The following is a 12,634-nucleotide window of genomic DNA, read 5'->3' on the forward strand; positions in this document are numbered from 1 at the left end:
TTCTTTCAGCCATTCATTTCTTCTTCTTCAGTCTTTGCTCAAATACAGTGTCTGAGTTGGGGGCCGAGAGGTCATGGAGCAGTACTTTCTCACACCTGGGAACCAGTGAGTCTTAAGAGGGAGCAGTGCACAATAATGCACCTGAATGCTACATCCATTTTGCAATTCAAACAATCAAATTCCAGGGCGGGAAGGTAATTCCAATCTCGTCCTCAGCTGCGGCCTAATTTCACATAAGCGCAGTCACTCTGTCGCCACTGAGAGCCTCTGATAACAAGACATAGACTCTTGCAAATGTTTTATGATAAGATATTATTGAGTATAACACAAATTTATATCATTATGAACCACAAATATACTTTTATTAGAGGAGTACTTTCATAATAAATGGAAAATTCAGTCACAGTATTGACTATTAAGAATTTAAAATGTGGCAATGTGAACACTCTTTGTCTTGAACTCTTTCCCCATTTGTATTTAAGTAGTATTTACTGACTTTCTAACATGTTCCAGTGGCAATGTTAAACACTCAACAAGCAAATTTTTTAATCCTTGGAACAATCCCATGAGGTCAGTAATGTTATTTTACTTTACAAATGAGGACACTGAAGCCCAAGGATAAATAACAGCAAAGTAATGTGTAAGATTCTGCATTCACCACCATTCTCTTCATATCAGAATATGCATCCCAGTACCCCTATTGTTTCCAAAGAACTTTATAAAGTGTCTCTCATTGAGCTTTGGAACTACTCATTTTACACATTTTAGCTCAGAATAGCTGTAAAAAGATTTATTCAATCTAAATAAGTCCCATTCCTCATGACCTCAGAAAACTAGGATGTTCAGACAAACTGCATATTTTGGTGATCTAACAAGTGCACACAGTCTAGGTTATTCCCATATTAGAAAGATAGGAAGATCTTTGTGATGCTAATGAAGCTTAACCTTCAGACTACTTAACTTTCTTCTATGTGTTTGTGGCCCTGAGAAGTTTTACTGGGGCTGTAATATGATTCTTTTTATTTGAAAATTTGCAAAATAAGTTAACTGCAACCAATTAAGACTATTGTCTCTCTCTCTCTTTTTTTTTAAGATTTATTTATTTATTTATTTATTTATTTATTTATTTATTTATTTATTTATTTATACAAGCGCTGGGTACAGTCAGAAGCGTGGGAGGGTGAGAGAATCACCAGAGCCAGAGCGGGGAGCAGAACAGGCAGAAGGACCAAAGCACACTGCTGAGGGGAGCGGCGGGCATGGCAGGAGAGGTCTGCGCACCATGTGGGACCCTCCTCTGATGGCCAGGGAGCAGCCAGGGATTGAACCAGTGCTGCAGAGGCTGCGGGCAGCTTCACAACCAGGCACTCAACTGCTGCACGACAGGGAGGCCCAAGACCATTGTCTCTTTTCACACCAACATCTTTTCCATTATAGTGCTGTATGTGTTTGGTGGCAGTGAAATAACCATGAAATTTAAGATCCAGTTAAGAGGAATTTAAGATAAAAAATTATCCAATGAACAAAATTATCAAATATGGATTGACTGTGGCTCCCAGAGATAGATAGATAGACAGACAGATAGATAGACAGACAGACAGACAGACAGACAGACAGACAGATAGATAGATAGATAGATAGACACACACTATATAGGTTTGTGTATTATTAGTCATCTTGATACAGAAATGATTTCCAGGAACAGTTAAATGATGACTCATCTGAAGAAAGGTATAAGGCCAAAGGTTTATTGTGATTTACATATATGAGATTAAGTCAGAATGATATGAGGTTTAAATCCAGAGCTGTGGAAAATTCTTCTAATCCCCTAACATGTAGAAATGTAATTAGAGGAGACAAGACTCATCAATAACTGATCAAAGCTGACATTTTCTCCAATCAAAAATACAGCCAACAGTACAGCATATACAATTGTGAATGTACATTTTTATGAAATGACTCACAAAAGAATCTGTCAGTGTTTCTGTGTTTACATTTTCAGCTAGGAAAGGAAATTTCTCCCTACCTTCTGATTCCTTGTTGGATTGGTCAAATAATCAAATTAACATTGTTGCAGAGAGGGATTGTTACAGAATAATCTCCATAAAAAGAGGAGGTTCTATATTCCTTGCCCCACCAAATGAAGGTTGGAGCTGAGCAAAAGAAGAGGACTTGGAAAATCTAAATCAACAAACAACTATGAACCAGAGACACACTATTGGGGGCAGGGGAAGGAGGGATTGGGGTCAAAATAAGGGGGTTGCAATTGTATGGGGAATATAAAAATAAAATAAAATAAATAAATAATAAATAATAAACTTTCGGCCCAGGGACTATAACCGAGATGAAAATGCATACTTTGTACAAAAATGAAAAATGATGTAAAAAATATATAAATTAAAAACAAATACCCAAAAAAAAGAAAAGAGAGGACTTGGGAGTAAACTTGGATGAACACGTGAAATAGAGACATGTGATGAAGAGGGGAGCATTTGATTCTCAACTTCGGACTTTTGTCAGGATTTGGAGGACATGGAAGGACACATATGGAGTGGAGACACATATAGATGCTTGGAACAGACATGGGTGTGAGACCTGTGAGGAGGCTGACAATGTTAGCCGTTATCTTGACTTGTACTCTAATTTTGCTCCTTTCCTTCCAGACTTGCCTGGCTGCTTCTGTCCCCTTTCTTATGGGTCCCCACCAGAAGGTGCCTTAGACTTGTGACCAACCTTTGGGCCTCTGCAGCCCTGCTCCAGTCCAATGTAGTTTGGCTGGTTATTTATTCTGCCCACAATGGAATGAGTAACTTTGGGTGTTTTATTGAGAAACTATTATCTTTTCTTCTCTCCCTATGCATGCTATTCTATTAAAGTCTTTTCACACTAAGAGTATCTTTTGTCTTTATGCAGTAGGTGGCAGAATCTCTTCAGAGAGCGCACTTTTGGGGGCCCTAGGGTAGCCCTCAGTCTGCATGCTAACAACATCAGGACAGATTAGTGGGAGAAAAAGTGAATTTAATACATATGTACAGTGAATGTACACAGAAACAAAAATTGAAAAAACAGTGAGGCAAAATGAGGGCAGATATCCTGAGCTCCAGAATCCAACAGGAGCCTGGAGCTTCAAGGAGAGAGGAGGCGCACTCACATGACAAGAATGACTCATATGAGGAAGACCAGATGCTCTGTCATTATTTATTCTTCCTGCCAGAGAGATGACTTTCTCTGATAGAAAAATTATTTCTGGTAAAAACCCTGATTCTGGTTAATACGCCTAATATTCACTTTTCTAGGCAGTTAAGGGAGTGGTAACAGTTTCTTGTGAGCCTGAAACTCACAATTGACCTGAGTCCTAAGTAATCCATCAAAGTGACCCATCACATAATGGTCTATTCTGAACATCTGAAGGTAACATACTTCACTAGGCACAAAAAATAAGTGCAAAATGTAGAGTCATGTTCTTTAATTACTATATATTAGATCACAATCTAGTATGTGCAATCTTCTGTTCTGGTGAAGAGCAGAGATTCCAGACCAAATGTCTTGCAAAAATGCCACCAAGCCAACTAAATGCCCTGAAGAAAAAGTGTTTCTATTAATAGCAAAATGCCAGCCAATCTTGGTTTCCTTGACCTATAAAAGGAACAGAGTTTTGAGGAGAAGGAAAGGAGATTTATTAACTTGCCAACATATGCAGAGGGTAGCAGACCAGCATCTGAAAAACCACCATCTTGCTCTTGGGCAGAGTGCAGGGGTATTTATCTAGAGTTACAAAGACATGGGGGGCAGGACCAAGGGTCAGCATGTCCATCCTTGTGACACAAGCATCTGGTGATTCTGGTTGGTCCCAGCTTGTTTTCTCCATCATCTGGTGTCCAGCAATCCTGATGTTACCTTTGCAGGGGGACCTTTGCCTTTGGATTGTAGAAAAACAGGGTTTGTTAAGCCTAGAGGAAAAGGAAAGAGTCGCTTATCTAGTGAGACAGAGAAAGACATATACTAGTGCATCACTGTGACCAAGCTCTACTCATATTTATTCTGTGTACATTTATTAGTAATTTTATTGCATAATTATCAAGCCCATTACAGCATAGTACCAATTCTATACTACATTTGACTTGTTCTTGTATATTCCTTACAGATGTCTTTTTTTATTTTTCAGACTTTTTGAGCATACCAAAATCCAAATGTATCAAAAAGAAAGCTTTCAAGTAGAAGCTAAAATCATAAAACAAAAATAAATTATTTGCGATGACATCTTTTTTTACACTTATACTTTGTTGTGATTTTTGTATTCTAAATAAATATTACACTAGAAATTTTATATTCTTTTTCTTTATGGGTTCCCAATAAATTAAGTTTCAGGCCACACAAAAGCTGAATCTGCCAGTGAAGGAAATGAACCCCAAAGTCCACAGAACCTGCCCTTCTGGCTGGACAGGGACTGGCCTTTGGGAAGACAGGTTCACTACATCCATACTTCAGTTCATACTTCCATAAACCCTTATCTCAGAGATGACATTGTAAATTTCTTATAACTTTTAAAAAAATGATTTATTTATTTATGCATACAAGAACTGGGGTACAGACCAGAGGTATGGGAGGTGAGAGGATTCACCAGACAGAGTGGGGAGCAGAACAGGAAGACTGACTGAAATGCACTGTTGAGGGGAGCAGCAGGCGAGTCAGGAGAGGGTTTCTGCATCATGCGGGTTGCTCCTGGCTGGCCAGGGATTGAACTTATGCTGCTTCACAGTGGATTACTTCACAGTGCTATGCTTAACCCCTTGCACCACCAGGGAGGCCCCATATCTTACAACGTAAAGATATGCTTATCATTTGGCATCAAAACTTATTTTGGATAAAACCTAGCTGGAACTGACACGAGGCAATTTATCATTATTTTTTAAGGTAAAAATGCTTTTATTTCTAAAATGTGGCTTAAGTATGCCCACAGTGTGCTCAGTGAGTTTTGGAACAGATCCTGAAGCTTGGAGTAAAACCAGCCACTGGTCAGTCCAGGCTTCTGGATCCCACAGTATGTGACTTCTCCAATAACTCAGTGTTCAAAGATCTTCGTCTGTTTTTTATGATGTGAGGACAGAGAGGTCTTGCAGGACAGAGAGGTCTGCTCTTGAGAAGGACCGGTAGCCCACATCTTCTGCTTTTATTGGCTTGATGACATGGCCTGGCTTGGTGACAATCTTGGGTTTCTGGAAGACCCACTGGGTGTTCCATGAAGATCCTGTAGGGGTCTGGATCATCTTTTTCAAATTGCTCATGGTGGGTGAGTGGATCTGGAAGCACCCACACCTCATAAGTCAGGGCATGGATGTTTTGCTTCTCATCACTGATTATCACATTTGGCAAATTATTGCCTTTCATGGAGGATCCTCAGTGTTTTAAAGAGAAACCATTGTCTCTTCTTGGCACTAGATTTCAGCCCTCACCTCTCTACTCACCCCAGCCAGGCAGAGTCAGGACACCATCCTTTGGCTTACTCGCCTCTACTGTTTCCCTCTTCCCTTTCAAGAAGTCTGTGATGACATCACCCCTGGAAAAAGCTTCCTTTATCATCTGTTTGATCTCTCTCCACTTCATCTTCCAATTCCTCTATTGTGGGAACAGACAGACTTCACAGGAGGAGATTATATGGTTGGAAGGTCCTGTAGATCAGTCATTTGCTCCTGCCTTTGCTTTTCCTTGGGGCAGCAGGCTGATTCCTGGGATTTCTATCTAACCCATGTCCTTCCAACATAGGCCTGGGAAGCTCCTCATTTTGTAAACATCCCTCTTTGCCCAGTTCTTCAAACTCTTCTAGAGTCTGCGGTCTCCGGGGCCTCTGAAGCAGCAAGGGCCCCTCTTCTTCCTGGGCGGGCTCCACTCTCTGGGCTGGTGGCACTCTTCCTGCAGGAGTCACTTTTTGCTGTCTGGACTGATGGCTTTCCTTGCTGAGCTTATGAGGGCCCTGATTTCGGAAGTACCTCCTGGCTGGTCGAATCTTTTGACAGCCCCTGCCTCAGCATCCAGGCTGAGTCCAGACTTTTTCCAAAGTGATAGCTTTCCCTTCAATTCTTTCAGAAACATTTCTTTCTCTGCCAATGGTCTTTCTTGTTTACCTTCAGAAACCTTGGGGATCACAGGCTCTGGATGCTGCTCTGGGTCCTCCTGGACTTCACTCTCTGGTGTCTGCAGAGAAACTCCTGATCATCCAGGGGTTGAGTTTGGCTCCCTGCATCTGTACCTTGTTCATTGTAACAGGGACAAGGAGCTCTCCCTCCTCTTCTCCACTTTGGAAAACTGCCTAGTGTTTTTCCATCAGTTCTTTGTTCCTAGTGAATTGTTCCTTCAGGCCTGGCGAGCCTCCAGGTTATATTTGAACTTCACCCATTTCCCGTTGTTCTGGTGCTTAAGGCTCATTTGTGCCATTATTGTGGCAGTGTCAAAGTTTTCCAGTTCTTCCAGGGCTGCAGCAGGATCCACCTTCCATAGTGCCTGAAACTCTTTTCGGTTTTCTTGTCCTTGTCTTTCTCTGTGATACTTTTTGCTTTTGATTTTCTTCCCTCTTTGAGCACAGTCATTATAGTAGGGCTGCAGCGCCTGGGCCCTATGAAGCTCTCCTGGGTCGTATTAGCCTCAACCAGGCTTATGGTTTTGAGAGAGCCCTTTTCCATGGGAGTTAGCGAAGAGCCTGTCATGGGCTGCTTGTTCTGATGGAGGAGGTTAAAACTTCCTGCTCCTGGGGAGTTCTTGCCTGCCAGCTACTGAGCACACATTCAATGGGCCCAAGGACTGCCGCTTCCTTGTTCCCATGGGATGGGGGTTTGGGAGGTTGGGGGACAGAACCAGCTGCTCTGCCTGCAAGTCTTCTCAAAGATGGGATCCCATTTGGGATTACAGGTGAGGACCTGTGAGGTTTCATTGAACGCCACTCCCTTGTAATCCACTCAGTTTCTTCTTTGTTAAGGGGTAACTTCACAATCTTCTTTGATTTGATTCTATTCAACTGCTTTTTCACAGTGGCCAGTGAAGGTGAAGTTTTAACCTGCTCATGCAGATCTGAAAGGACTAGTTATTCTCCTGATTCTTCATAACTGTCATTGAACTCCAACACCTTGAGACTAGCCTCAGATCTGTCAGCCAAGTTCCACCTATTCTTTCCAGCTAGGGAACTGACTGCTGCAGAAGCCTTTGGCACTTCTCTCTGCATCGCTGTCCCCCTCACCTCACTGCTGCTCCAGGGGTCATCTTTTGGTAAATCCCCTAGATCTTCCTTTTGGCTTAAAGCCAGAAGGCTCTTAGCACCCCAGGCAGTGCTCATCTCAGCAGCCAGTCTCTCACTATGGCCATGAGCATAATTTATAATCTTAGTTGATCTCATATATTATGTAAATTCATACATTTTGTTGCACAATATAAAAATGTGAACTTTGCATGATGCATAACCCTCTGGGGGTTTTACAGAATTTTTTTATTTTTAAGTTCTGAAACACATGTAGTCCCAGGAGTTATGGAAGAGGGACTTGGAATCTGCGCTTATTTTCCCATAGTTGCTGCCCACGAGTAGGAACTTGTAGAATCCAGCAGTCTGTGGAGGATTGTGTAAGGTTCTGAGACTATTCGATAGTACTTGATTAGTGGGCTCACAGATATCCAGTCACTGCTTTGGCTTCCAGAACATGCTGTTTACAAAAACAAATACCTGATGGAATTGGAGGCAAAAATGACATCTTATTATTATTATTCAGTGTTGTTGAACCAACACTATAGCCAACTTGGATATGTAGCATGTCACTTGAACTTGAAATCCTTATAGGTCTACAGCATCTTTAAGTCCAAAGAAATGATAAGAATACTTAGCTATGTACTAGCTGTGTGACCTTGGGCAAAACCCTCTATCTGAAAAAGTGCTCTTCCCAATAAAATAACATTAATTTTGTATTATCTACCATACATATAACATTTAACTATATTACCTATTTTATTGATTTGTTTTGATGTTTAAATGGCATAATATAGGTAACACACTTAAAATAATATCTGAAATACTTAAAACATATAACCTAGTAAAGATTAGTTTGTGCAATGGTAATTATATTAAAGATGTACAGAGGTGACACAGTGCTAAGAGCCCAGATTCACTCATAAAGACTAGAGCCTCAGGCCTATGTTAAGTAAGCTATAGAAATGTAGTCTTGCTTCAAATAAATGTTTGTACACTAACGTTCATAGCAGCGTTATTCACAATCAGAAAAGGAAGAAACAAATCAAAGTCCATCAATGAATGAATGGATAAAAAAATATAAACATGTAGTATAAACATACAATGGAAACTCAGGGTACAATGTGGAGAAGCTTGAAGACATTGTGCTAAGTGCATTAATTCAGATACAAAATGATAGATGTTGCATCATCCCACCTACAAGAGGTCCTACAGGAGTCAAATTCATAGAAATAAAAAAAAATGAATGGGAATTGTCAAGTGTTGGCGGGAAAGGGGGATGGGAAATTATTTTTTAACAATTGGAAAGAGAAAGGTTCTTTTCATTTGTAGCATTCAATTTAGAATTATTTATTTATTTTAAAAGAAGAAATTGTATAATTTTTTTAAAAGTTTTTTTATTTATTTATACAATTACCAGGGTGCAGGCCAGATGCGCAGGAGGGTGAGAGGATTCACCAGAGACAGAGTGGGGAGCAGAACAGGCAGACTGACGAAGTACACTGCTGAGGGGAGCAGCAGGCGGCAGGAGAGGTCTGCCACGCCATGTGGGACCCTCACCTACCGGCTGGGATCAAACTGGTGCTGCAGAGGCTGTGGACAGTTTCATAGCGCTGCACTCAACTGCCTGCACCACCAAGGAGGCCCTATAATTATTTTTTTAATTGTATTTTTTGTAAGGTTGGGGTAAAACCCCGTATATGATTCAGAAATACAGGTTCACACCTTAGATGTATATAACCACATCACACCCACTACCAAAGCACCTATAGTTCTACTGTGTGGTCCATTGGACCCCTTCCCATTTTTGCTACCTACCCACTACCCTTGCTTTCTGGCAGCCTCAGTTTTACAGATTTCTAAGGTTTGTTTTGTTTCAGTTTTTCCTGGTTCCTTTTTTTTGTTTGTCTATATTCCACATGAGTGACTCATCTGCTATTTGTCTTCTTTTGACTTATTTCATCTAGTATAATCCCCTCCAGTTCCATCCATATTGTCACAAATGACAAGAGTTCCTTTTTTTTATAGCTGAACAGTATTCTGTTGTGTACATATTCCATATCTTCTTGATCCACTGTTTTTTGGGCACTTAGGTTGTTTCCATACTTGGCTATTATAAATAGTCTGCAGTGAACATAGAAATATATATATATAAAAATATAAATTTATAAATATATTGTTATAAATAATATATAATATACAACACATTATAATTATTATAATATATAACATAATAGATATTATATATTATATACTGTATAAATATATTATATATTAATATATAAATATATATATCTCCCTTAGATGTAGTGCTTTTGCATTCTAGATGCTTAGCAGTGAGATGGCTAAACCATATGACACATCTGTTTTAAATATTTTGAGAAAGCTCTCTACTGGTGTTCCTCGGGGCTAGCTCAGGCTACTTTCCCCGCAAAGTTAATGAGGTTTTCTTCTTCACCACACACGCCCCAACACGTTTTTTCTGACTTTTCAATATGGGCCATTCTCACAGATCTAAGATGGTTCTCACACTTTTGCTTTGTATTTCACTGCTGATTAGTGATGATGAGCACTTTTCCATGTGTCTGTTGACCTTCTGTGTGATTCTTTAAAGAAGTGTCTGTTCAGCTCTCCTGTCCCTTTTCTTTCTTTTTTCTTGTTGACTGAGTTATTTGTTATCACATTGACAATTTGTATGAGCTCTTTGTCGATGTCGGACATAAGCCCCTTTTCAGATGTATGATGTGCAAATATTTTATCCAATTTGGTAGAGTATCTTTTTGTTTTAATATTTTTTTCTTCTGTGCGGAAGCTTCTAAGTTTAATGTGGTCATATATATTTACTTTTGCTCTTGTTTCTATTGCTGTTGGACTTGAGTCCTGGAAGAAATCACTGAAACCAAAGTTGTGGAGTATTTTGCCTATGGTTTCTTCTATGTATTTTATGGTTTCCATTCCTGCATCCAAATCTGATTCATGATCTTTTTGCGTATGGCCTGAGCTAGTAGTCCAGTTTCTTTCTTTTGCATGTGGTTATCCAATTTTCCAAACACCATTATTTAAAGAGATTTTCTTTTTCCAATGTATAAATACACTCAGACACACAGCTTGATGGAATAGTTTTAAGAGCCCAGAATTAAACCCACACTTACAGGGACAGTTAATATATGATAAAGAACTAGTGACTGGTTTCATAGATATTTTGGACTATCTTTTAAATTTCTAATTAGTTTATTTCTGCTTTAATTTATATTACACACTTCCTTTACTGCTGAGAATGTACTTGGGATGGGTAGAAAGCTGGCATATGTGCTATAGGGTAAACGGTTTTCAGGCTTTTCTGCCCTCCCACCATTAGTATTGCAATCCTGTTGGGGAGGTACCTGTAATTTGTTACATTGTTGTAAGTTGTGTTGTTGACTTCTGTGGGCCATGGCAGCAGTATTGATATATTCCTTAAGAAAGGCAGAGGCAGGAGAGAGAAGGGGAGAAAGAACACCAGAAGAGAGAGAGAAACCCAGAGTGAAGACTTGCCCAGGGCTTGGAGGCCTACCGGCCTTCTCCCACCACCAACCCCCCCCCCCCAACACACACACACCTGCCTGCCTGCCTTGTACCTGTACTACATGTAAAAGCTCAATAAAAGCCTGAGAAAGCCACCAAGGGCTCCAGGACTCTCCTTTACCCATCTGGTCTGCATAGGATCTAAGAAAACCTGCTCTGTGCTCTTCCTGCCACTGTATGTGCCAATATTGCTTTTCTCTGAGGTTCATGATCTACGACTCTGCAGTTTGTTTTGTGAGGTCAATACCAGTTCTTAGGGTTTGGGTAGGAGGACTACACTCTACAGCACAAACTCTGATTTTCTTCTAGGGACCTAGCCGGTGTGAAGCTATCCAGACATCTCCACATGGTACCCGTTGGTCATAGGGTATTTGCCTCCGCATCATTTCACTCTTTACCAGCATCCCTGGCTGAGTTGGCAACCCACTTTCTCCATATTTAATCTTTTTTTTTTAATAAATTTTCTTTTTTTTTTTTAAGATTTATTTACTTATCCATATAAGCACTGGGTATAGTCAGAAGCTCCAGAGGGTGAGAGAATTCACCAGAGCCAGAGCAGGGAGCGGAACAGGCAAAAGGACCGAGGTACATTGCTCAGGTAAGCAGTGGGCAGCAGGAGAGGTCTGCGCGCCATGTGGGACCGCTGGCCGGGGATCAAACCAGCGCTGCAGAGGCCGCGGGCAGCTTCGCAGCCCAGCGCTCAACCGCTGCGCCACCAGGGGAGGCCCCTAATCATTTTTTTTTAAAGATTTATTTATTTATGCATACAAGAACTGGGGTATAGGCCAGAGGTGTGGGAGGTGAGAGGATTCACCAGAGACAGAGTGGGGAACAGAACAGGCAGGCTTACTAACATATACTGCTAAGGGGAGCAGCGGGCGAGTCAGCAGAGGCCTGCTGCACCATGTGGGCTGCTCCCTGGCCATCCGGGGATGGAACTCATACTGCAGAGGCTGCAGATAACTTCACAGTCCTGTGCTTAACTCCTTGTACCACCAAGGAGGCCCTCTATATTTCATCTTGGACTGAAGCTGCCAGGCATTTCTCTCCAGCCATCTCCTGTTCAACAAAATGTGACTCTCTTCTGTGGCTCCTCTGTGCCATCTGTATTGGTCTCCAGTCCAAGCAGTTTTCCAGTCTTGCCCCAAGCCATGGGACTCTGGGTATTGTATATCTCTGGTTTACTATGAGCTGATCCTCTTTGAAATGAAGCAAAGAACTTCCTCTGTTACCCTCTTTGTGACTGACTTCTAACGTTTCTCATCATCTTACCTTCTAGTAGTAAGTGCCACCTCTTCAGTGTCTCCAATGAGACTTGATGAAAATGTGGAGAAAGCTGCATCAAGTATTCCAGATCAGACACCGTTTGTTACTAAACATCTTTCTGCAAAAGACAACATATTGATTATATATATATATATAATAATATATACAGAAATATATATATACACCTTGTAAATTTATACATTCTCCCCACCCCATGACCCCAGAGCTTTCTGGTAATACTTGATCTAGCTATTTAGCTTTCACTTCATGGTATTTTGTATTGGTGCTGCTGGAACTTCTTACAGAATCGCTGGTTATTTCTCCAACCTGACTCATTATATTTTCCTCTATGATAAAATTTGCACTTATTCTTCTGCTGACCTGATGCATTAGCATGTATTGTCCTTGCCTCTTATATAATAAAGCTCTGTTTTATATAAAAGGAAAAGAGCCTTCCCTTACAACTGTCTTGAAACATGTTTGCCGTGTTTGGCTATCCACCCAAAGTCAGTTTGGCTAATGTCAGATTATTGCTGGACAATATACCCCATTCTTCTTTATATCTTCATGAGGTTGTGT

At 40.7% G+C, this 12,634-nt stretch overlaps 1 pseudogene across 1 annotated transcript; it reads right to left on the reverse strand.

Annotated features, from left to right (window-relative positions):
• Window positions 1-5,090: 5,090 nt before the first annotated feature.
• On the reverse strand, window positions 5,091-7,488 carry LOC311170541 (U3 small nucleolar RNA-associated protein 14 homolog A-like; annotated as a pseudogene). The gene is made up of 2 exons: window positions 5,988-7,488; window positions 5,091-5,910 (listed from the first exon to the last, which is right to left on the reverse strand). The product of its transcript is annotated as a U3 small nucleolar RNA-associated protein 14 homolog A-like (transcript).
• Window positions 7,489-12,634: the final 5,146 nt, after the last annotated feature.

This window comes from Talpa europaea, assembly GCF_964194135.1.
Source record: "Talpa europaea genome assembly, chromosome: 5".
NCBI lineage: Eukaryota > Metazoa > Chordata > Mammalia > Eulipotyphla > Talpidae > Talpa > Talpa europaea.